The 24,284-nt window shown below is 41.1% G+C and overlaps 2 long non-coding RNA genes across 4 annotated transcripts; both read right to left on the minus strand.

The window, feature by feature from the left end:
- Positions 1–2,346: 2,346 nt before the first annotated feature.
- LOC120433289 lies at positions 2,347–5,744 on the minus strand. The gene is made up of 6 exons (XR_005608467.1): positions 5,649–5,744; positions 5,492–5,507; positions 5,301–5,389; positions 4,395–4,454; positions 3,941–4,000; positions 2,347–2,375 (listed from the first exon to the last, which is right to left on the minus strand). It is a non-coding gene; the product is annotated as an uncharacterized LOC120433289 (long non-coding RNA).
- A 9,778-nt stretch (positions 5,745–15,522) lies between these two features.
- LOC120439234 lies at positions 15,523–23,165 on the minus strand. 3 transcript variants are annotated; one of them, XR_005612481.1, is made up of 5 exons: positions 23,090–23,165; positions 22,963–23,024; positions 22,323–22,408; positions 21,722–21,868; positions 15,523–15,609 (listed from the first exon to the last, which is right to left on the minus strand). It is a non-coding gene; the product is annotated as an uncharacterized LOC120439234 (long non-coding RNA). The 3 variants fall into 3 exon arrangements; XR_005612482.1 differs by lacking the exon at positions 22,963–23,024 and having other exon boundaries at positions 23,090–23,161; XR_005612480.1 differs by having other exon boundaries at positions 22,963–23,157.
- Between the last annotated feature and the right edge of the window lie 1,119 nt (positions 23,166–24,284).

The following is a 24,284-nucleotide window of genomic DNA, read 5'->3' on the forward strand; positions in this document are numbered from 1 at the left end:
GAGTGATTAGCGGACATCTCAAAGATGGCATGGGCTCTTGAGGCTAAAACAAAACTGAGCAGCTGCTCGGTGGATTTCGAGCAAAAGTGTCTCCATTTTCTCACAGGCAGTTTGCAAAATGTGTGGATTGACAAAGGCTACGCTCACACTGCAGGTCTTAATGCTCAATAACGATTTTTTGATCAAATCCGATTTTTTTTGTCTGGTTGTTCACACTACTAATAAAATGTGACAGTAAACGTGCTCTAGTGTGAACAGTTCATGGCCCTCAAAGCGGCCCGCATGCGCAAAAGAAGGCGTAGTGACACACACAACGCGCTCTGTTTACGGAAGTAACAGTGGCTGCTACCTCCGTACAGAGTTATATATGGACACAGAGTCATTTAGCTTGAATAGAATTGCCTCCCCATATGCTAGTCAAGTCCAAAACCTCAGTTTCTGTCCACTGACTCACTCCGTCTCCAGTTTTTTCCACCTTTCTTCTCGTTTGTCTTCTCGGACGCTGATAATTGGCGTCTGTCTTGTGTCAGTGACGTAAAGGACAGATTTAATGCGACATGCCGTTCAAACAGCAGTCGCTTTCTAAAACATCAAATATGTATTGGATTCTGTACCACATACGAAAGTGACCCAGGTCGGATTTGAAAATATCTGATTTGTGCTGTTATACCATGATCGGGTATGGGTCGCATAGGGTCAAAAAAGTCAGATTTGATGCACTTTCGCCTGCAGTGTGAAAGTAGTCAAAGACTGTCGAGCAGACAGTCCAGTTCATACATGCTTGCACAAACTTCTCGTACTTTCCAATGCAGCTTCTCTCAGATCAGGATACCGATCACAAACACACTCACTTCCTTTTACAAAGCTTTTCACAAGAACACAGGATACTTGAAAAATGAACCGTATATAATTCAAATTCTCTCTTAAGAAATTTACTTTAACCATTATTATTTTACATTTTAACATGGATTTCAACATTTTCACCACATTTTACACATTTATATTTAACCTGGTTACAAACAAAAAGTTGATTAAGGAAAATGTAAAATAACCCCCCAAAACTTACCCACATGCAATGAATAAATACATAATCTGTATTCATATGTACCATATTAAAAGCATCAATATAAAGATGTGTAAATTAAAAAAATATTACATTTATTCATCATGTAAATGTCCTGCACCTTTCATAGATGTTCAAAAAAATTACGCAGTCCAAAGTTCAAATGTTGACCATCATGGTTGGATGTTCAAATTGTGGAACTAGTTTGGATGTTGTACAGATGTCCACAATTTGTCATGGACCAACTGACCCAATATAGACATGATCTGCACGTCTATCCGATGTCCAGTGTTTAGCATGAGCAACTATGCAAACAGTCCTCCCAGCCCTCACAGACTACGAATTTTTAGACAGTGCAATTGGGAGATTATTAAAAGCTGATACCCATTTTATACATTTTCTAAGCATTTTCATATGACCCCAGCCACCCCCAATCCTGATGATGCATAAATAAATAAATAATAACACCATTTATTACTTGTATTATGTAGATATCTTAACAGTAGTTTTACTTAATGTAAGGGTTTCATAAATTTAAAATGCAGTAAATGCCTGCTGTCAACCACCTTTTTTTTTCCTTTAAACGCACTCACTTAACAAACTTTAGAGAAAGCATAGAGAGGCCTATCATTAGCATCCCAGTGGATTTTAATGTAATGTAATGATTTTCAAATTTATATAAACAAATGGTTTATATGGTGCAGATCATCAGATAACACAATTAAAACAGCTGGATGCTTACAGGAAGTAAAACAAGCAAAAATATGTTTATTAATTCATAAAACAGTTATTTAAAAAGAGTGAAAAGTAAAACAGGATTTTAGAAATAAATGATAATTAATCCATTAATGAAAATGAAACTACTTCAATCCTTTTACATTTTTATCATAAAAAAGGGAATAAGCTTATTATCAGTTTTGTTTTCAATGCTTTTTTAAATTCAGATGAAATAAACTCAGTTTTGTCCTCCATTCAGTTGGTTTACAGACACAGATCTTCTTCTTGATCTGAAAGAATCAATAAAGGATTATTTGGTGGTTAAAGGTGATTTAGGATTAAATGTACTTCCTGTAAAACGTATTTGACTTAAATAACTTACATACTGTGGTTTATCACTGTAAGCTCTGTTATTTCTGTACATTTTTGTACCTCTTGGTTCAAAATTATAACCTGACTTATTAAACAGTTTTCCTTGGTGTGTAAAAAAGTGCAAACACAAAACAAAATAAATAATTTTTTTTACTTTACTTACCTTTGTCTCTCTTGTGTTTAGATCTATTGTGGGAGACCTGTGCATACAACACACTGTCATCTGAAAGAGGATGGACAGATGATCAGGATAAAATAAAGTGAAGGGCTTTAATTTTCTTTATATTTACATCTTTCTGTCAGTCGATGCCTGACTCACTTGAATTCACTGAAGGAGATTCTTTCTTTATAAAAGAAGAGATTTTATGACAAACTGCTGCTGTTCGCTCTCATCTCAGTGTCACATCAGCTCAAAACTCCTCCACCTCTGATCAGCAGGGTCAGTGACTCTGTACTCCTACATGGGATATTTTTACGTATCACTACCCTTTAACAACAATGACGTCATGATAATGTTAAAGATTTTCATTGTTTGGTGTCAGAGGTGGGAGGTCATGAAATAAAAATACTTTGTTACTGCATTTAAGTTGGTATCTGTACTTTACTCCATACAGCTTTTTACTTTTGCTCCCTACATTTTTACACCAATATGAGTATTTTCTAATCTTTACATTTTCAAGTTAGACTCATTACTATAGGTTTGACACTTTTCATGTAAGTTTTTATTGCCCAGAGTGCTTTTAAAATATCAGACCGAGTTCAGCTTAAATAAAGGGAACGATAGCTCTACTGGTGTATTCACCACCGGAGCTGATCACATACAAAAGGGATGAAAGAGGCAAACAAATCATTTATGCATAATCTATTGCACTATACTACGAGGTTAAAGTGGCCGGAACGATCCAGAACAGTGTTTGTGGTGCAGATGTTCATAGGTTGTGGTTGGAGTACTTCAGCATCAAGCTAACACTACAGAAGAAGAGCGAGAATACAGGGAGTAACATTTTCATTAAAGTGGCAGGTCATTTCAAAAGCATGTTTCTATCAGCAAACACACAAACTGTTTGTGTGCAGTTTGTCACACAGTGTGTTGTAGCTAAAGGTCCAGCTGATGAATTTAACAGGGAGAGAGAGGAAAAGAGAGCTAACTTCACTCAAAAGAAAGACAGGACAGGAGAAGAAGAAGAGAGGTTATATTTAAAGGTAAAGACTGCTCAGTGGTGTTTGACAAACTGGAAATTAAAAGGTGTAATGTGCTCATTTCTTAAAATCAGATTTTGGATTGTTGTGCTTTTTCATATTGTGCAAAACAAACTGAGGTATTTACTAACTTTGTGTTATTCATAGGTTGTATGGAAATACTCTGCAGGTTAGTGCAGGATAAACAGGTCTCTCCTCCCCCAACCTGCTGAATACACTTTAACTTACTGTACTCATTTTTCTGAGCAGTCAAAAAAAAAAAAATCTGTCAAAGTAAAAAAAAATTTTTTACTTCCATTAACATTTTATTATTACATTAATATAGCACAAGGTTCAGTAAGCTTTGCACAAACATAGATGGCAGAATTGTCCTCCAAAGAGCTACCTTTTACTTTCTTACTCTGAGTACATTTTAGAGCCTGTACTTTTTCACTTTTACTTGAGTAAAAAAGTAGAATCAGTACTTCAACTTTTACCAACTTTTTTTTTAAGTATTTGTGACCCTCGGTACCTTTGAGACCTCCGTTTCGGAAAAGTGTAAATGAGACAGCAAAAATAAATAACTTTTTTTTTTTAAACTTTACTTACCTTTGTCTCTCTTGGCTTTAGATCTACTGTGGGAGACCTGTGCATACAACACACTGTCATCTAAAACAGGATGGACAGATGATGATCAGGATAAAATAAGATGATATCTTTCTGTCAGTCAACAACTCACATGAACTGACTAACGGAGGTTTTCACTCAATCAAAGAAGAGATTTTATGACAACTTGTTGCTGTCATGTTTAAAAACCTGTTTCCTCCTAAGCTGCTGTTAGCTCTCATTTCAGTGTCAGATCAGTTCAAACCTTCTTCATCCCTGATCAGCAGGGCCAACAACTCTACACTCCAACGAGGGATATTCCTGTACTGGCTCATATCATCACTACCCTCTTAAAATGATGAAGTCATGATTCAGTCAAAGATGATTACTTGGTGTGTAAGACTTTATAAATGAAAAAGCAAAATAAATAAGTTACTGGTTTTATTCCAGTACTTACCTTTGTCTCTCTTGGCTTTAGATCTACTGTGGGAGACCTGTGCATACAACACACTGTCATCTAAAAGAGGATGGACAGATGATCAGGATAAAAAAGCCTGGAGATGATTTAATTGTTTTTATATCTTTCTTATCTTTTAGATTGCTGTATCCCACTATCCTCTTCACTCTGCCTACTTGGAGATTTATGTCACAAAGCAATAACCAAACCTTTGGAAAAAATACTTTAAACAGCGCTAATTATCAGCAAGAGGACTATTTTCAAAAACTGGAAGTCAAAGAACCAAATCAGCACCATTTTATGGAAAAACGCATTAACTGAACAAACATCAGTGGAAAAACTAAAAAGCTGCTGCTGCTGACATCAATATATGGAAGTCATTCCTCAATTAAATAAACTCATTACATCATCTTTCATGCTGTCCTTACCCGACCTCTTAACCTGTGATCTCTAATTATTTACACTATCAGAATAAAATGACCCCAATCATACACACACTATGTTGTTCATTATCCTGTATTTATTATTCTGATTTCTTGCATCTGTCACTGTGGCAATAATAAAGTTTTTTTTATATCAAATGAAACAGAAGGAAAATGATGCTGGCTAACCTCCAGGCTATCATAAGACATTATATTTTAAATCTTCATAAAGTACTTTCTGTGTGTCGACATTACAGAACACACTTGTAAGAATCATATATTCTGAGTTTTGAGGCTTTTGTTAATTTTCCACCTTGAAGACCTCGGTGGACGTAAGACAGATTTTAATGGACTGCTAACATGACCCTGCTCCACACCCCTACAAAGTTTTATCACAATTCATTCAAAATGTTTCCAGCTTTCGTTTTTACAGACAGAATGACACCCAACACCCAATAAAATGAAACCAAACACAAGGGCTGACCTTGGAGAGGAGAAGTGTTTTGGCTGTGTTGAGATTCATCCTGATTGATCATGTGGTTCATAGCAGAGCTCTGATTTGTGCTCTGAGTCCTGGTGGAACATTTAAAAAATGAAGTGAAACATTAGATTTAATAAGAAACACAGGATGTAATTCTAGTATGTTAAAGTGAGAGAGGAGAGATTTGAACCAACCTGATAAAGAATGAATCTGAAAAAAAAGATAATTACATGTTTTTAAAATCTTCAAACTGTTGTAGTGTTATAATAGTACATGCAGTGTTCAGGATACATCTGTGATTCTGAACAATTAGATCATATTCAATCTAATATCACACAGAAATGATCTCACCCTTTGACTGTTTGAAACGACACACGAGCAGAAGAAGAAGAAAAATCAGTAAAACTCCACAAATGAGTCCAACGATCAGAGGAGAGAGAAATGTCCCGGACACTGCTGTAATAAATAATACAATAATAAAATATTACGCTATGTATAGTTAAATGTATATATGAGTAAATATGTTCACCACCATAATTTACGTGGACATTTGTCTGACATCAAAATGTATTATTTACAATTCCAATATTCCTAATAACAACTAAAAAGACTAGACGTGTTTTACACATGTGATGTTTTTCATCATTACTGACAAATTTAAACTTTTATCTGAATTTCACTTCCTCTCTCATACAATTTTTATGAGTTTGTCATTTTTATTGAAAAACAGTTGAGAAAGAAGATTTTCTCTTCTTAACACTGAACCAAAAGGAACAGGATCTCCATCTGTCTCAGATTTCTAGAAAACTCGCTGATTAAAAATACAAGAAAGAAAGAAAAAAATCTCACAATTCTTATCAATGCTGACTGCCTCACTGTACTCTGTGTAATAAACTGGGTTTCCTCTTCCTCCTCTGCACCTATAGAGTCCTTCCTGTGAGACTCTGATTTGTCCATCTGAAGGAAAACTGCATCTTGTGTGGTCAGAGGTTCAGAGGAGTTCTGGTCTCTGTACCAGTAGTATTTCCATCCAGATGATGATGAGTTCACTGAGCAGCTCAGGGTCACACTGCCCCCTACTGGAATGTCTCTCACATCACAAGTTATTTGGGCCTTTGGTTGATCTGCTGTTGAGTTTAAAGAAAGATGGAAAGAAAATAAATATATTAAAGTGGTGACAAACTGTCTACAATGAGGCTACTATCAGCTGCAGCTCTGTGTCTGACTAACAATGGAACATGCTTTGTAGACCATTGAATTCATCCTGTGCTGACCATTATGACATTTGTCAAATGGAGATCACACAACAAACATGACTTACTTGATACTGACAATGTGAAGGCTTCACTCCACTCTGTTGAAGAATATGAGTCATCTCTGCGTCGACTCTTACACATGTAGTCTCCTCTGCTGAACTCAGAAACTCTGAATGTCCAATCATTATTGTGTGTCCACTGTGTGTGTGTCCTGGGTCCTCTCCATTCATACTCCCACTCAGTGGTTTCACCTCCTTCCTGCACCTCACATGTCAGAGTGATCGTCTCACCTCTGAATATCTGAGGCCAGTTGGGTTGTTGTTTTACAACAACTTTATTGGAAACTGTTTACACATATTAACAGTTGAGATACAAATAGAAACATGAAATCAACACAGAAAACTTCACATTGTATGTTTGATAATCATGAGTGAATGTATATTTCAAACTAAATGACTGAACTCACAGGTTATCTCAATGGTGACATCATCACTTCTATCAGTGTAGTAAACTCGGTTTCCTCTTGTTCCTCTGCAGCTGTAGATTCCTCCTTGAGATACTCTGATATCTCTGTTTTGTTGATCTTTGATTTGAACTTCAGAGATTCTTTGGTTTCGTCTGAACCACTCATATTTCCATCCATCAGAGCTCTGCACAGAGCAGGTCAGGGTCACACTGCCCCCTACTGGTATGATAGTTGTTCCTGCTGTCAGTGTGGCCCTGGGTTTATCTGCTGTTATGAAAAAGAAGGCAAAACAGATACAAACATTTTTTAAAAGTATGTGTTAATGTTATTAAACCTCCTACTTGCCGGAAAATCTACAAAATTCTACTTCATCATATTTTTTACTGTTTGTTTTCCTCAGCATGGTGACACAGCTGCAGTAATTCAGGTTGTAGATCTCTAAATAAACACAGTATAACTGTTCGTTTATTCTCTGGCCTGAAGAAGTCACACTAAATGTAAACTAATATAGCTCAATGCTGAAGGAAACACAATGATGGGTTAAGATGGTTGTTTCATAACATCAGAAAAAAAAAAACATTTCCATGACAACATTAACTGAATTTACATGTATAGGATCATAAATGTATGTTGTCAGTCACTGAGCACTTACCTAATACAGTTACAGAGACAGTATTACTGTTCTTTGTATCACGTGAGCTCTTCATCTCAACAACGCACTGATATTCACCACTGTCACCTGTAGATGTAATGTTTGATCTGTGTTCTTTATAGTCGCTGTAGAGGATAAAGTCTCGACCATCCTTATTGAATTTGTATTTCCAGTCAGTGTCTTTTCCTTCATTCATGTCACATTTGAAGACAATGAACTCTCCAATGAAAAAACTGGACCAGTTGGGTTCAATAGTTAGCACAGCATCTAGAATCCAACACAACCACAAAGTTAACAATATGAAACACTTTTATTTAGTCAAGAAACAACATCATCTTCATAAAATTATAAATGCATTAAACAAAACCAGAAGGTGCTTAAAACTGATGCAGTAGGTTGAGATGAATCTTTACTAAATGAATAAAAAGAAATAAATAAAATAAAGTGAAAACTGTTCAGTCACCTTGAGCGTGTCCACTGCAGAGGAGCGTACAGAGCACTACAGTAAAGACAGAAACTTCAGACATTAACAAGCTAAATAATCCTTTGTTAGATAAACTAAACCAGCTCCACTCTGATCTGAGTCACTGCACTAAAATCTAATCCAGTCTACAAACAACCATGTTGGTAACAAAACATGAGAGTCCTCTGATCACATGACCTGAAATGGTACAAATGACTGATGCTCTGTTCTTCTTATCAAACGTGTTTATGGATCAGTATGAATCAAACAATAGAAGTCAGTGATGTACTCACAGAATAGGCCCAGCTCACAGAGCAAAGTGGCTCCCATCCTCACATCCAGCAGTGACACGTCTGAAAACTTCTACAACTTTCTGTAAAGACAGCGAGTGAAGCAGCAGCACAGCAGATACCAAAGAACTGTGAAGACCACAAACACCTTTTTTTTAACTTCTGCTTCCTTCCTTTTACACAGACATACCAACAAAATCTGACCACAACATACTGTCACATGTTTATTCTCTCATGTTGCTGCAGAGTGGGGTTGCCAACTGTCCAGTTTTATCCGGGACATCCCGTATTAATAAGCAAAATGGTTCATCCCTTACTCTACCTTAAATGTCCCGTATATTGAGCGTTACATGCAATGTCACATTCAGTGTATAATTACACTATACCGAGCTGGTTGTGCACTGGGCTTCTGGCACGACAGTGTCCCTTATTTGATAGTTTAAAAGTTCACGGCTGTCAAAGGAAAAAACCTTAGAGAAGCAAGAAACACAAACTCAAGTTATGGCATGTACATGGGCGAGGCTTACTGCGTGGCAAGACACAGGCAAGTCGCGCAGAGCCTCAGTCCGTTCTTTATTTTATAGCAGAGAAAAGCTTACACAGCATCTCTAGGTGGAGCATATGTAATAGAAAAACATCTCTAGATATGGTTATCGCATGACTGGCCGTTATCCGAAAGACAAGAGGAACTAGTATCTTTTGTCACATCAGCTTCAGGTTGGAACTGTCTCTGCCTGAGCGTGTGTGACTTTGCATGCTTCTGTTCCTTGATCTGTAGGTTGCAGGCACATCATGTTCTCACAAGAAATTATACTTAAGCAAAATAAAGGTTATCAGAGTAAGTAAATGTAAAAATCTCTTAACAACGGCCCTACTGCTGAAACATGTTAGCCACATTTTTATGAAGAGATCACAAGTCAAAGTTGTAAGTGTGAAATCAGTCTAACAAGAACACAACTCTGCACCTTCACATAACATACATGACATACCTCATCTTGCCTTAAATGCCGGGGGCATTGGGTTTCAACAGGTTGACTCTTTGTTGCTTAATTAATTTGTGCAGTAATTAATAAGCAAAAGCCTCATTTTTATGCATCTACTAATAAAAGGGAGAACACATGAGTTTTAACGCCTTGGAACACAAATCATTGTACACATGTAAAACTTTATTTACTTGTGGATCAAATTGTACACATTTGTGACCCTTTTATGACAAATTTCTCTCCATGTTACTCCGCACACACTGCAGAGAGAGGGGCGGTCCCTGGCTTCCTCACAGCATTCAACCTGTAGCACTTAATGCATCATCCATCAGGCATAACCTTTTGCCTGTATCACTGTAAATTTTCTTAGTTTTATTTTTTCCTTTTCACCCAAACCGTTAGTGATTTAGAGCCAGATTCAGTAGCAATTTAAATGCATTTGAAATGATACTGACCTGATCTTTTTCTGATCAGAAAATCAATCATTTAAATTATTAAAATAATATAATAATTTAATTGCCCATGATCATACACAACATGGAAAAACCTACAGTTTTACCTTCCTTTTAACAAATGCTGTAATTGCAGCTGATGACTGGTGAGTTTGATGGTATTTTATGTTTTCCTGGATTAATATCAAATATAGGGAGAAGCAGCATCAACAATCACTTTTCTCATCTATTAGAAAATACCCCAACATGCAGATGTAAATGAATCTGTATTTTTATGATTTTATCAAAGGCTTGTGTGCATCAACCTTGACTTTCGTTTGCTATTCATTTCTTCAGTATGCTGTTTCAACACTGTACAACTTTACTCATAGAAAGGCTCGACATCAAGTCTTTTTATTCCACTTTTAGGTAAAGACAGGGATCTCTTTGACACAAGCATTTCTTTAGTTTTATTTGAAACTAAATGATTGTCAGCTAAAGATTGAACATTGTAGTTTGGTTTGATTTAAAAATAATAATAAAACACACACAAAACATTTCCTTGTGCCTCAAGAACCAGCCCACTGTGTGGTCACTGAGTGCTAAAGAACAGCTTACACCTTCATGAATAGAGCAATTACAGCTACTTTTAAAGTAGCAGAGATGAGCTGAGAGAGGGAGCAGGATCTCCCCTGATCAAGCTTGATCACTTCCTGTAGGTGAATTTAAGACCAAACCAGTGGAAGAGGAAAGATTTCCCACACCAGATGTGAACATTTACCATCACTGAGTATGACATCTGTTTATCAGTATCGGCGCAGAAACCGGCAGCATCGTCGCCGTCCTGCCTGCCTCTCAAGTTGAGGGTCACAGATGCCAACAGACTCAGTAAACTGATCTCCAAGGCCAGTAATGTTGTGAGGATGGACGTGGACTCCGCTAAGGTGGTGTCAGAGGATGCTGTGCTCAGTGGCGGTCCTAGCCTGTTTGCTGCCCTGGGCGAACACTACCTCTGGTTTTAATTTTGCACTCCAGTATGAACACCCATCCCCCAACCAGAGGATCACCACAACATAACCTAATAGACCTGCACCTTAGTTCACAGATTCGCTTTGTCTAGGGTTTATTTCTGGGGTTACCAAAACCCAGGTTTCAAATCATGAATACATAATGGGCTTGAATTTACAACATTATGAATGAAATGTGCTCTATTTGGAAGCAGCCAGGTCTCCTCCCCTTTCGACGGGTTATGTGTGAGACTTTAAATCATCAAACTGTAAATAATAAATTTTAAATTGTTATTGATCCCTTTACCCCTGGTCCTAAAGTGTATATTTATTTTCTTACTCTTCTTATATTTATTGTTTGTTTACTTGCACTGCTGTAACTGGAGCCTCGTCGTCTCGTCTCTCTATATACTGGACTGTATGTAGCGGAGATGACAATAAAGTTTACTTTGACTTCAGCAGCGAGCAGGCGCACCGAGGGCTCTCGCGCTCACTTTTCGCGTATAGAATTTAAAAAAATCATCGGTGCAAATTATAAGTCTGTATCATGATGTCCGGTGTTTTCGTGTTTGTTGGTTTGTTTTTATTTTGTTTTATTTTGCGAGTTGGTTATTAGATGCTGCTCCAGCCAGCCAGAGATTCCCCCGCAGCCCCGCCCTCTCCTCCCTGTGCCGCAAGCAGCAGGCGCACCTCGCAAACGCAGGGCACCCTTACTCCCAGCAAATGGGCGATAGAAAACCGATCGGTGCCTATGCCATTCCCAGTATGCGCTGGCTGATGTCGGGGCAGCATGAGTACGAGCAATTTTTTTTTTTTTTTTTGCCGATGCCCGTGATGCCGCCCCGGGCAACCGCCCGTGTCGCCCGTATCAAAAACCGCTACTGGCTGTGCTAGATAAGGACAATGCTGAACAATATGAGTAACAAGAGTGAATAGGAGGATGTTTATAATTGAGCTATTTTTATATATTAGTGCTTTTGTAAACTTTGTAATATATGTTATTATTTAATTTAGGTTAGTTTGTTACTGTTCTTATTGTCTTGGAGCAGCTGTAACTGCATAATATCCTTAGGTGTTAATAAAGTATTCTGATTCTGATTCTTGGGTAGAGTTTTGCACTGTACTGTCTCTGAAGATTCTCAGTTATCCAGATTACATTTTAATATTTTGCTGTCTGCAATTATACATTAAAGTTACACTCGTGCAAAATCATTAAGTGATTCAGAAACAGTTAACATGACATTATAGCATTAAAGCCTGAACGTTGGTGTTACATGCTTATAAAATGTATATATGTATAGATGAGTCAGATAACACACATCAGTTAGTTAAACTGCAGGAATGTCTTAAAGACATAAAGACCTGGATGACCTCTAATTTTCTTCTTCAATATTCAGATAGAATAGAATTCAACTTTATTGTCATGTCACAGGTACAGGGCAACGAAATGCAGTTTGCATCCATCCAGAAGTGCTTTAGCCATGATATAGATATATTACAATATATATTAGCAATAATATAGATGTGTAAGTATATTACAGAAATGGGTCTATTATGGTATGTTATAATGTACACGGTGTGAAGTATGTTATGAATATTCTATAACTATAAGTATTTACAGGCTGTAGTGAGTACAAGCTATGTACAGGCTATGGACAGGATATAAATATGAAATAAAAACTATACAGAAATATGAGATATACAGTTATACAGAAATGTGAACTATGCAAGTTATAAACAGTTGTAGGATTAAAAATTATCATATGTACAGAATGATATTTACACAGAACTATACAGTAGTGCAGTTAAGATAAGTGAGATATGTGGATAATTTCTACAGAGGCTATATAAAGTGCTAGTGGTTGTGAGTGGTGGTTCAGTCCATGTTAATATTGTGTGTTTGAGGGTACGGTTGTCCATTGTGGGTGTGTGTAGGTGGTTGTGGGTGTGTGTATGTTCAGTCAGATGTCAGGAGGCAGAGTTCAGGAGTCTGACAGCTGTGGGGAAGAAGCTGTTCCGGTACCTGGTGGTCTTAGTCCGGAGGCTCCTGTAGCGCCTCCCAGAGGGCAGGAGGGTGAAGAGTCCATGTGATGGGTGACTGGGGTCTTTGATGATTTTCCCAGCCCTTTTCAGACACCGCTTCCTGTAGATGTCCTTTATGGCAGGAAGTGGTGCTCCGGCGATGCGCTGGGCAGTTTTCACGACCCTCTGCAACGCCTTCTGGTCCGAGGCAGAGCAGTTCCCGTACCAGACTGTTATACAGTTGGTCAGGATGCTCTCGATGGTGCAGCGATAGAAGTTCAGATAAAACTGAGGTTATTGTACTCGGCCCTGACAATCTTAGAAATATGGTACCTAATCAGATTCTTACTCTGGATGGCATTACCTTGGCCTCCAGTAACACTGTGAGGAACCTTGGAGTCATTTTTGACCAGGACATGTCCTTCAATGCACACATTAAAGAAATATGTAAGACTGCTTTCTTCCATTTAGGACCTTCATTGAGTTGTGTCTTTATGTATTATTGTAAACCCCAGGGTCTACCTTAAAATTCAAAGCACTTGTCTGTTGTTGTGATTTGGTGCTGTATAAATAAAACGGAATAAAATTGACTCATATTTATGCAATATAAAGTTGTGAAAGTAAAGTCATTTACAAAAGGAAATCTTATTATTTAACAGATTTGTTTTGGACTTAAACTGCATGTTTCCATTGAAGATGAGCCAGAGTAGAAATCTGCTATCTGAGCATCTGAAGCACAGCTGCCCACAATATCTTTGCCTTTAGCAAAAATAACTTGCGGTAATTTGAAGTAACTGTTTTCTGTCACAGTCTGTCACTGTCACGGCCCGGTGGATCAGCAGGTACCTGATCAGCTGCATTGTTGCTCTCTCACTCGCCGGGTGGAACTCATTGCAGGTTCACGCCCGCCAACGCACCCGTGAAGTAGAAACACCTGAGTCTCACTGACGCGGCCAGCATTTAAGCAGAGGGATGGCAGCCATTCATCGCTGGATTGTTGCGTGAGTCGCGTCAGTGTATCTCCCTCTCGTAATATTAGACTCCTGTTGTATCCATGCTGTTGTTCTAACGTGTTGACTCTATGTTTAGATCCCTTGGACCCATCCCTGTTTCCCGGTGAAGATCCCCAGTTGTGGATGATTTAGAATAGCTGGATGCAAACAGTGAGTGGGTGAAGAAGAGCGAGGGCTTTACCCCATCCGCCCCACCTTGGATTCCCTGGAGCCTGGACCCCTGTCACGCTTGTATATAGCACAATTCCCTGCACTGTCTGTAAATACACCTGGTGAATGTGAAATAAACCCCACTTTGTCTCCTCAAACCGAAGAGTTCCGTGTGTGAGTCCACAGTGAACTGTGACAGTCACACATTATACAGGAATTTTCACCCACTTAGCTGTCGGTCTCACATTTTAAAGCCCTTAATGGCAGAGACGGTGTAGACAGACAGGGAAGTGGGAGGACAGAAGTGGAAACATTTAGCAAAGGACGACGGGTCAGACTCAAATTCAGGCTGCTATTTTCTGGTCATGTGGCACATGGTCGCCTGCTCACCTACTGAACTAACCTGGTGCTCAACTGATCTCACATTTCCCTTCAGTACACTTCATGAGTTCATGACAAACTGCCAGAACTTCTCGTCTTAAAGAGCTGGTCAAACTTACTGTCGATTATTTGACGAGGTGTAGTTGATATTTACTACCTGGCTTTTATTTACCTTCTTAACTTCTATGGAAGCAGCTAAGTGCACTAAGAACTTCACAAGAATGCAAAGTGTCCTGAGAAAACTTTCTTTTTCACAACGCTATGGTTAAAAAAAGCAGATTTCTTGAATAATAATTCAACTAGAGCCTTTTGTTATAATTAGAAATGTCTTATATGAATGAGCTTGGAAAAATTGGGAGTGGTAGGAGCTGGACAAGCAGATCAGTTTCATTATTTTAAGTTCACTAGCTGGGCCCACGTCCTCATTTTAAGTTTGACAGTCTTTTAGTAGGTAAAGGTGAAAGATTGGACATGAATTGAGCTGCGGTTTGGGGAAGGCCTCGAAGGGGACTGGCGACGGCTCCCGGGTCTAGCAGATCCCCGTGTACTAGATAGAAGTGAAGAAGTTAAAGAATTGAAAAGGGGAGGGAGGGGCACATAAACGAGAATGAACAGCTTGCAGCACGTCCAAATCACATGGCTAACTTAAGATGACACAGCAACAAGATACACCCACCTCGAGTCTCCATTTCAACTTCTGTTAGAAGTGTGGACTTCAAACTATATACCAGTTTTTAAATTGTGTTGATAGGCCATGTAAAACTAGGTGTGGCAGCACGAGGTGGAAATAAAGTAAATACTCTTCAGTTTTAAAAAAAGACAACGCCACCCTGGGAATTTCACCCAGAGAATACTGGAAGTAACACTAAATAACCAAAAAGGCAGTCAGGTTTGTTATACTCAATACAGAGACGAGGTTCGATGATAAAATAAATTGACAATTTATTAATTAAAACAACGTTTAAAAGCACAGTCATAAATATCAGTGTATAAGTATGCTAAAAAGGTATTCAGAGCTGAGGCTTACCAGTGGAGGGCAGGGATGCCACACACAAACTCAAAAAGAAGAAAATACACCAAGACACAAGTGCAGCACACTATCACACACTCACACTATAAATTAAACAAGGCAGGTGTGTACACTCAGAGGATCCCACCACCAAGGCACCCTGGTCTCCTCCACGTCGGCACTCCGCATCTGAATAAAAAGAAACAAAGAAAATTTAATATATTACAACAAAACTAATATGCAGCGCTGGGGGATAACCCAACTGCAGGACCACACTGGTGATCTACAGCTAGAAAAAGGGCCTCCCACCAGTGGCGTAACAAAAATCCAAACTACAAATCAAACAACAGTAAAACAACATACAATCTGGGTAAAACTCTAAAATATGGAGCAAACGGAATCGCCAGTATTGCTCCAACTTGCCGCCTGCACGGCTATAAGTTAATTATCCAGTCAGTCAATCAGTATGCGCGCCAGCCGACCAGCGTGGCATGCATATGGCCGTTGTTCACGCCGACGTCCACTTTAAAGGCTGGCAGCAGCAAAGAAACTTCGCAGCGGAACAGACAGTAAAAATAAAGTAAAACAAAGCAAAGCATCACAGCAAAGCAAAGCAAAGCAGCAGCACTTCAGTTCACGTGGCTTGGCGCAAAACTCAGGCCCACACTTCCTGCAAAGCATAATAAATAATTACTATAAAAGAACAACAGAAGGCAGAGAGCGTAACAGAAGTTGATTACATACCAAGTAAGCCGTGTCATAAAACGTAAGCAGAATGGCTCAGAGGAGGCTTCTACAGCTACGACCTACAAACAATAGCTGTTTACCATCAAGCAAAGTAATATATACACTACAATGAGTAAACACCTACCAGCTGCGATGGAGGCTTCGGAAAAGTAACCCGCAACTAAGCTCAGCAACACCAACAGGAAGTCAGGTGACCAAAAAGGAGGTCACAGGTAAGCGATCCAGGGACACTCAAATGGCCACTATTTATACTAGCGCCCCCTAATGCGCCAGGCTGAAAGTGGGTTGGACCGAGGGATAACATTCATCCTGCCACAATCTACCCCTCCTTTTTGCATCGTCGCCCGACGATGGATTACAAAGACACCCAGGTTAATCCCAAGGCCTAAAAATGCGGAGACAGTATGTATTCTAAGCTCAGAAATAGAGTTTGCAGCCCTTGTGCCACCTCCCCTGTTGGTCTTGGGAGATGATGGATGTTTGAATGCTGGCGGCCGTGGACCGTGCGGTTCTTCGCACAACAATATGTCTTGTATCAGAGCTCGTAGTGGGAACAGGAAGAAAGCTAGATGGAACTGGTGCTGCACTCGGAGTAACTGTACAAGTGGCTGGAACATCGGAAGTTCGATCTTCTGGCGGGAGCAACAACTCAGAGCTACTTGGAATCACTGCCACTGGGCTGTAAGATGGTGAAACATTTACTTGAGGAGCTCCTATGCTCAGGAATAACAGGTCACTGTCACTTGATGAGTCATGTTCTGGCTCTGCGGATGATATTTCTGGTCCATGTGGGCTACCGCATCGAGCAGGCCCTTCTGATGGTGTAGGTGCCATTACCACAGCCTTCAGCAAGGTACGATGAACATGCTTCACACTGCTAGGATCATCTGCAGGTGCAATGGTATATACTGCCCCACCTCCTTTAGGTGCCTTCAGGATTCTATATACCGCTGGTTTCCATCGATCTTGGATTTTACATCTCCTCTTCCACTCAAATCGGCGCAGGAACACCAACTGCCCGTCGTTCAATGGCGCCTCTTTCACATTTTTATCATGGTGCCTCTTTCTGCGGTCGGCAGCCAATTGCAGTCGTTCCTTGGCTCCTTCATGTACAACCTGTAGCCGGGCTTGATGCTCCTGAATCCACTGCACATCTCCATTGATGGGGTCCGGTACTCTGCCCAACAGAAAGTCCACTGGCAACCTGGGTTCTTGCCCAAACATCAATAAGAATGGAGTTTCCCCAGTAGCCTGATGGGGAGTGGTGTTATAACAGTAGAGTAACTGGGGCAAACATACATTCCAGTCTCTTTTTCTGGATACTGGCAGGGTCCGCAACAAATTGTGCAAAGTCCTATTAAAACGTTACACTGACCATTTCCAGCCGGATGATAAGGAGTAGTATGGGACTTCTCAATACCATAAAACTTGCAGAGCTGCTGGATCAGGGAGCTTTCAAAGTTACGACCCTGATCGGAATGAATACGGGCAGGCACACCAAACTTCGAAACCACTCAGTTACAAGAACCTGGGCCACTGTAGCAGCACATTGGTCACGAGTGGGGACAGCCAATGTATACTTGCTGAAAACATCAGTCATTACCAAGACGTTCTCCAGCCCATTCCGGGAGGGTTCGAGCAGAGTGTAATCAATGGCCAAGATTTCATTTGGTCGAGAGGCCAACAAATGTCCCATGAAACTTTGAGCTGCTGGTCGGTGTCTTTTGCAACTTGGCAACGTTCACATCTCTGACACCAGCTAGCTACCTCAGCAGACATACCTGGCCAGTAGCACCGTGAGCGGAGAAGCGCTAGGTCCTTTCCACACCTTGATGGCCGTGGTCCTGATGAACATGAGTCAACACCTGCTCAATTAGTGCACTAGGCAGCAAAAGCTGAAGTACCACCTCGGCACCATCAGGGCGATGAACCTGACGGTACAGAACTCCATCCCTTTCAATCAGACGATCCCATTGTCGTAGCAGCACCAAAGCAGGTGGGGCAAGCTGCTGCCGCTCCTCAAAGCTGGGTCGCTGCTTCCGTCTCAGAACACCAGGATCTCCTTTATCACTGGGTCGACCTGTTGGAGGGTATGAAGATCAGGAGTAGTGAGATGGGGCAAAACTGTAATGGCAGCTTGGGATACCTCAGCTGGTCCCAGCCGCAAGGCTTGTTGAAGAGGTTCAGGCAAGGCTGTACCAGGAACCATGGCTTTAATTTCCTCAGGATCGGATGGATGCTGGCGAGATAAAGCGTCTGCATTCTTATTACTTCTTCCTGACCTGTACTTTAAGTCGAAGTCAAACGAAGCGAGCTGAGCTGCCCAGCGCTGTTCAGTAGCCCCAAGTTTAGCAGAAGACAAGTGACTAAGAGGATTGTTGTCGGTGTAAACAATACACTTGTGGCCCAACAAGTACTCTCTAAACTTCTCAGTCATGGCCCACTTAAGTGCCAAAACTCCAGCTTCATTGAGCTATAATTTAGCATATTGCGCTCAGTAGGCCTCAAACCCCGACTGGCATAGGCTATTGGCCTCACCTTACCTCCCTGCTCCTGGGAGAGCACTGCCCCTAGGCCGCCATGGCTGGCATCCACTTCTAAAATAAAAGGCAAAGAGAAATCTGCATAAGCAAGCACTGGTGCTGTTGTCAGTTTAGTCTTTAATGCCTCAAAACTTTGAGCACACTCTGAAGTCCAGTTCTCCGCTACACCATGCTCTGACCTCTTCTTTGATTTTCTGCCTCCCCACTCTGCCACCAGTCTATGCAGAGGTGCCGCCAACTTAGCAAAACCCTCTGGAAACGCGCGATAATAGCTGGCAAACCCAAGAAAGGAGCGTAGTTCGAAACAGTCTTAGGAGGCTGCCAGTTAGCCACCACTTCCACCTTGCTAGGGTCGGTGGAGACGCCTGATCGGAGATGACGTGGCCCAAGTAGCGAACCTCCCGCTGGAAAAAGGCACATTTGGCAAGCTTTGCTTTCAAGCCCTCCTGCTGAAGCCGACCTAGCACCACATCCAGCCGCTCAAGATGTTGCTGTACTGTTGATGAGAAGATTACAATGTCATCAAGATAGAGAAGCAGAGACTGGCACTGTTGATCACCGAAAAGGCGTTGCATTAGTCTCTGGAAGGTGCTAGGGGCATTACAGAGCCCAAATGGCATTCGGTTCCACTCAAATAAGCCGAAAAGGAGTACAGAAGGCAGTCTTGGGCTTATCCTCTTCCGTAACTGGGACCTGATTGTAGCCACTTGCTAAATCCATGGTGGAAAACCAACGGGCACCAGTCAGCGCATCTAGGGATTCTTCAATGCGCGGCAGGGGAATGCATCTTTCCTTGTCTTGTTGTTCAATTGCCGATAATCAACACACATGCGGGGCTGCCATCCTTTTTCTTAACGAGCACGATGGGAGAAGCATAGGGCTGCTACTCTCTCTAATCACCTTGGCCCCTAGTAACTGATTAATATGCTCTTTCACAACCTCATACTCTGAAGGGGGATGCGCCTATAACGCTGCCGCACGGGATATCATCTAAGAGCGGAATGTCATGGGAGATCAAGTTAGTGCAACCCAAATCAGTGTCATGAGCAGAAAAGACCGAGCTGTATTTGTCAAGGAGAGACCTCACCTGTCCCTGTTCCTCTGCTGACAGTTTAGACAAATCAATTCCTTCCATCTGATCCTGCACAGTAGGAGTGGCAGTGTGAGATGCCATTGTGGCTATGTTAGGGGGTATTTCTGTCACACCAGCAGGCAAACTGACCACATGAACATCTTCCAGGGTCCCTATAACGGTCCTGGGATGAAGCAAGACTGCCGTGGTCCCTACATTAACAACTGGTATGTATGCAGTACCTCTAACCACTCGAACCAATGCAGGGGACGCTAAAAGTCCAGCAGGCAAGTTAACATCATTAGGTTCAAATAACACGGTGGCACCTGAATATTGCTCAGAACAGGTGGCGGCCACTATTTTCATTACACCACCGGAATGCAACATGCTCGCTTACTCTCACTCTCACATGGCCAGACAAATCCAGTGGGGCTCTTATACTAACATCATGGCACTTTTTGCAGCGCATGCACAAGGGGTTTAGGGGCCTCTGTGACAGAGCCCAAACTAAACAATGCTTCACCATGTTGCCCAAAAGCTCGTGGTAACACTTCCGAATGACATTCATCCCCAATACACCCGGAACCGTGGAAGGTCCTGCACCTGGAGGATCTTTAACGATCAACACGCCACACTGTGGAAGAAACTTATCACAGAGCTCTACACTTAGCTCGATATAGCCAAGGTAGGGAATGGACAAACCATTAGCCGCTTTAAGCTGCAACCAATGACAAGCTTTGAGACGCTCTTGACCCCAGGACTCAAAATGCTGGCGGAAAAAGCTTTCAGTAATGGTAGAGACCATGGACCCCGTATCAACCAAACAAGGTACCTTTATACCGCCCATGTCCACATCTATATGCGGACAGGATGAAATTAATTTGGAGACTGCCTCTGGACCATTAGAAACAACCCTTGAGCCAATAGACACCCCACCCGAACTGTGGCTCGGCAATACGGAGGGTGCTAGTTTTCCGAAGCCGTATTTAAAGGAGAGTGCCTGCGATTATGCAGAGGAGCCTGCGAAGGAGGCCGGGAACGAGGAACACGTTCCCCATCACACTCCCGAGCAAAATGTCCAGGTTGCTGACAACGTCGGCATATAATGGAATCGCTCCGTCCTGAGCGAGACATTCGATGGGGGCCCTGCAATCGAGCAATGCTCTGAGTGAGCTGATTAAGTTGCTCCTGCTGGCGCTTTAACAATTCCTTCATCTCACTCATCTCAGACAAATGGGTGGACTGGGCTATTCCTGAAGGACCACTATGGACCCCATACTGAATGCCATAGACAGAAGGGACAGAACTGCTTCTATGTCTAACACCACTAGGCAACCCTTCACGTTCCCACCTAATAGCTTCCCCTCTAATCTCTAGCAATGTTAGTGTTGGCTGCCTCCTTACTAGCTGCTTTAACTCCCGCCCAAGAAGGTACTGTCTAAGACCTGTTCAACAAATTGATCTCTTAATAAAACATCAGCATTGGGCATGCCACTGGGGGCACTTGATTTAACTTTTTCCATAAGACCCAAGAGAGCGAGAGAAAACTCTTGCAGTGTCTCACCTTCCTGCTGTTTTCTAGAGAAGAAAGCTTCCTGCAATGCTACATAGGAGTCTGAACAGCCATAAAGTTCTTGCAATATAGTGATTATCTTAGCGGGATCAGTCCTCTCTGCACTAGAGCGATATTTGATCTCCTCACGTGCTTCCCCTTCCAGGTGGTCAAACAGGAAAAATGCTTTATCAGCCACAGACAAATGACGTGCCCTAGCACAAGCTTCTATTTCTTCCAACCATTCATTCAACCCTATACCTGATTTTCCTCTAAACATAGGGCATTTTCTGTCACGGGCACAAAACTAGTCTCTGCTGCACAGAGACACTAGCAGTTGGGGGCTAACAGATGATGCGGTTGAAGTAGAAGGTGTAGCACCAGTACCTGACTCAACAGCCCTCTCCTGGCGCAGCCTCTCATTGTCTGCTTTCAGCTGCGCGATCAAGTCCCTGAGTTCCTGTAACTCTTCCTCCATCTCTGTAACACAGCTGTGGAATCCCACACCAAAGTAGCTGCTGCTTTGCTTTTATCCTGTACAAAATAAAATTTAAAAAACAGTTTACGTTACACCAGATAATAAAAAATTAAAAGGAACACACGCCTCTGTTTTAAAGAGTATATCCTGTCGACAACGCCAAGTTTGTGGCAGCACGAGGTGGAAATAAAGTAAATACTCTTCAGTTTTAAAAAAGACAACGCCACCCTGGGAATTTCACCCAGAGAATACTGGAAGTAACACTAAATAACCAAAAGGCAGTCAGGTTTGTTATACTCAATACAGAGACGAGGTTCGATGATAAAATAAATTGACAATTTATTAATTAAAACAACGTTTAAAAGCACAGTCATAAATATCAGTGTATAAGTATGCTAAAAAGGTATTCAGAGCTGAGGCTTACCAGTGGAGGGCAGGGATGCCACACACAAACTCAAAAAAGAAGAAAATACACCAAGACACAAGTGCAGCACACTATCACACACTCACACTATAAATTAAACAAGGCAGGTGTGTACACTCAGAGGATCCCACCACCAAGGCACCCTGGTCTCCTCCACGTCGGCACTCCGCATCTGAATAAAAGAAACAAAGAAAATTTAATATATTACAACAAAACTAATATGCAGCGCTGGGGATAACCCAACTGCAGGACCACACTGGTGATCTACAGCTAGAAAAAGGGCCTCCCACCAGTGGCGTAACAAAAATCCAAACTACAAATCAAACAACAGTAAAACAACATACAATCTGGGTAAAACTCTAAAATATGGAGCAAACGGAATCGCCAGTATTGCTCCAACTTGCCGCCTGCACGGCTATAAGTTAATTATCCAGTCAGTCAATCAGTATGCGCGCCAGCCGACCCGCGTGGCATGCATATGGCCGTTGTTCACGCCGACGTCCACTTTAAAGGCTGGCAGCAGCAAAGAAACTTCGCAGCCGGAACAGACAGTAAAAATAAAGTAAAACAAAGCAAAGCATCACAGCAAAGCAAAGCAAAGCAGCAGCACTTCAGTTCACGTAGCTTGGCGCAAAACTCAGGCCCACACTTCCTGCAAAGCATAATAAATAATTACTATAAAAGAACAACAGAAGGCAGAGAGCGTAACAGAAGTTGATTACATACCAAGTAAGCCGTGTCATAAAACGTAAGCAGAATGGCTCAGAGGAGGCTTCTACAGCTACGACCTACAAACAATAGCTGTTTACCATCAAGCAAAGTAATATATACACTACAATGAGTAAACACCTACCAGCTGCGATGGAGGCTTCGGAAAAGTAACCCGCAACTAAGCTCAGCAACACCAACAGGAAGTCAGGTGACCAAAAGGAGGTCACAGGTAAGCGATCCAGGGACACTCAAATGGCCACTATTTATACTAGCGCCCCTAATGCGCCAGGCTGAAAGTGGGTTGGACCGAGGGATAACATTCATCCTGCCACATAGGGTTATGACAAAAAATATATATATGCAACGTTTTTTCTTGAATACTATCACCATCGTTTTCTAAGGACCGAGCTCACAAGCACTCTCTGCACTCGACCCCCGACCCCCGACCCTTGAATTTGATCAGCGGATGAGAATTGATGGATGGACTAAACAAATGCAACTATGTCATTACGAACTCTAATGTCTAATGTCTCTATGTAACAGAATTAGATTAATATAAATATAAATCAGATAATAAAATGTGGTGTGATTTACACCATTTACAGTGACATCTTTTTTCTGACATCTGCTGAACTTTTATGGTTGTGTTTGGTAGGACCTTCATGTAAAAGCCATTTTAGATGTTGTTTTTCAATGCTTTTACATGTATAGGCTCTGTAATCCCATGTTTTCAGAATTTGGAGGGCATGTTTTGTATACAGAAACAGTTATTTGTGAAGGAATGCAGAGTTTTTCACAGAAACACAGGACACTTCTAAAAATGAGCCGTACATAATTCAAATGCTCTCTTAAGGAATTTACTTTAACCATTATAATTTACATTTTAACATGGATTTCTGCACGTCTATCCGATGTCCAGTCTTTAGCATGAGCAGCTATGCAAACAGTCCTCCCAGCCCTCACAGACTACGATTTTTTAGACGATCCAATTGGGAGATTATTAAAAGCTGATACCCATTTTATATATTTTCTAAGCACTGTCATATGACCCCAGCCACCCCCAATCCTGATGATGAATAAGTAAATAAATATTTTAATAACACCATTTGTTACTTGTATTATGTAGATATCTTAACAGTAGTTTTACTTAATGTAAGGGTTTCATAATTTTAAAATGCAGTAAATGCCTGCTGTCAACCACCTTTTTCTTTCCTTTAAACGCACTCACTTAACAAACTTTAGAGAAAGCTAAGAGAGGCCAGACTATCATTAGCATCCCAGTGGATTTTAATGTAATGTAATGATTTTCAAATTTATATAAACAAATGGTTTATATG

Source organism: Oreochromis aureus, linkage group 3 (assembly GCF_013358895.1).
Source record: "Oreochromis aureus strain Israel breed Guangdong linkage group 3, ZZ_aureus, whole genome shotgun sequence".
NCBI lineage: Eukaryota > Metazoa > Chordata > Actinopteri > Cichliformes > Cichlidae > Oreochromis > Oreochromis aureus.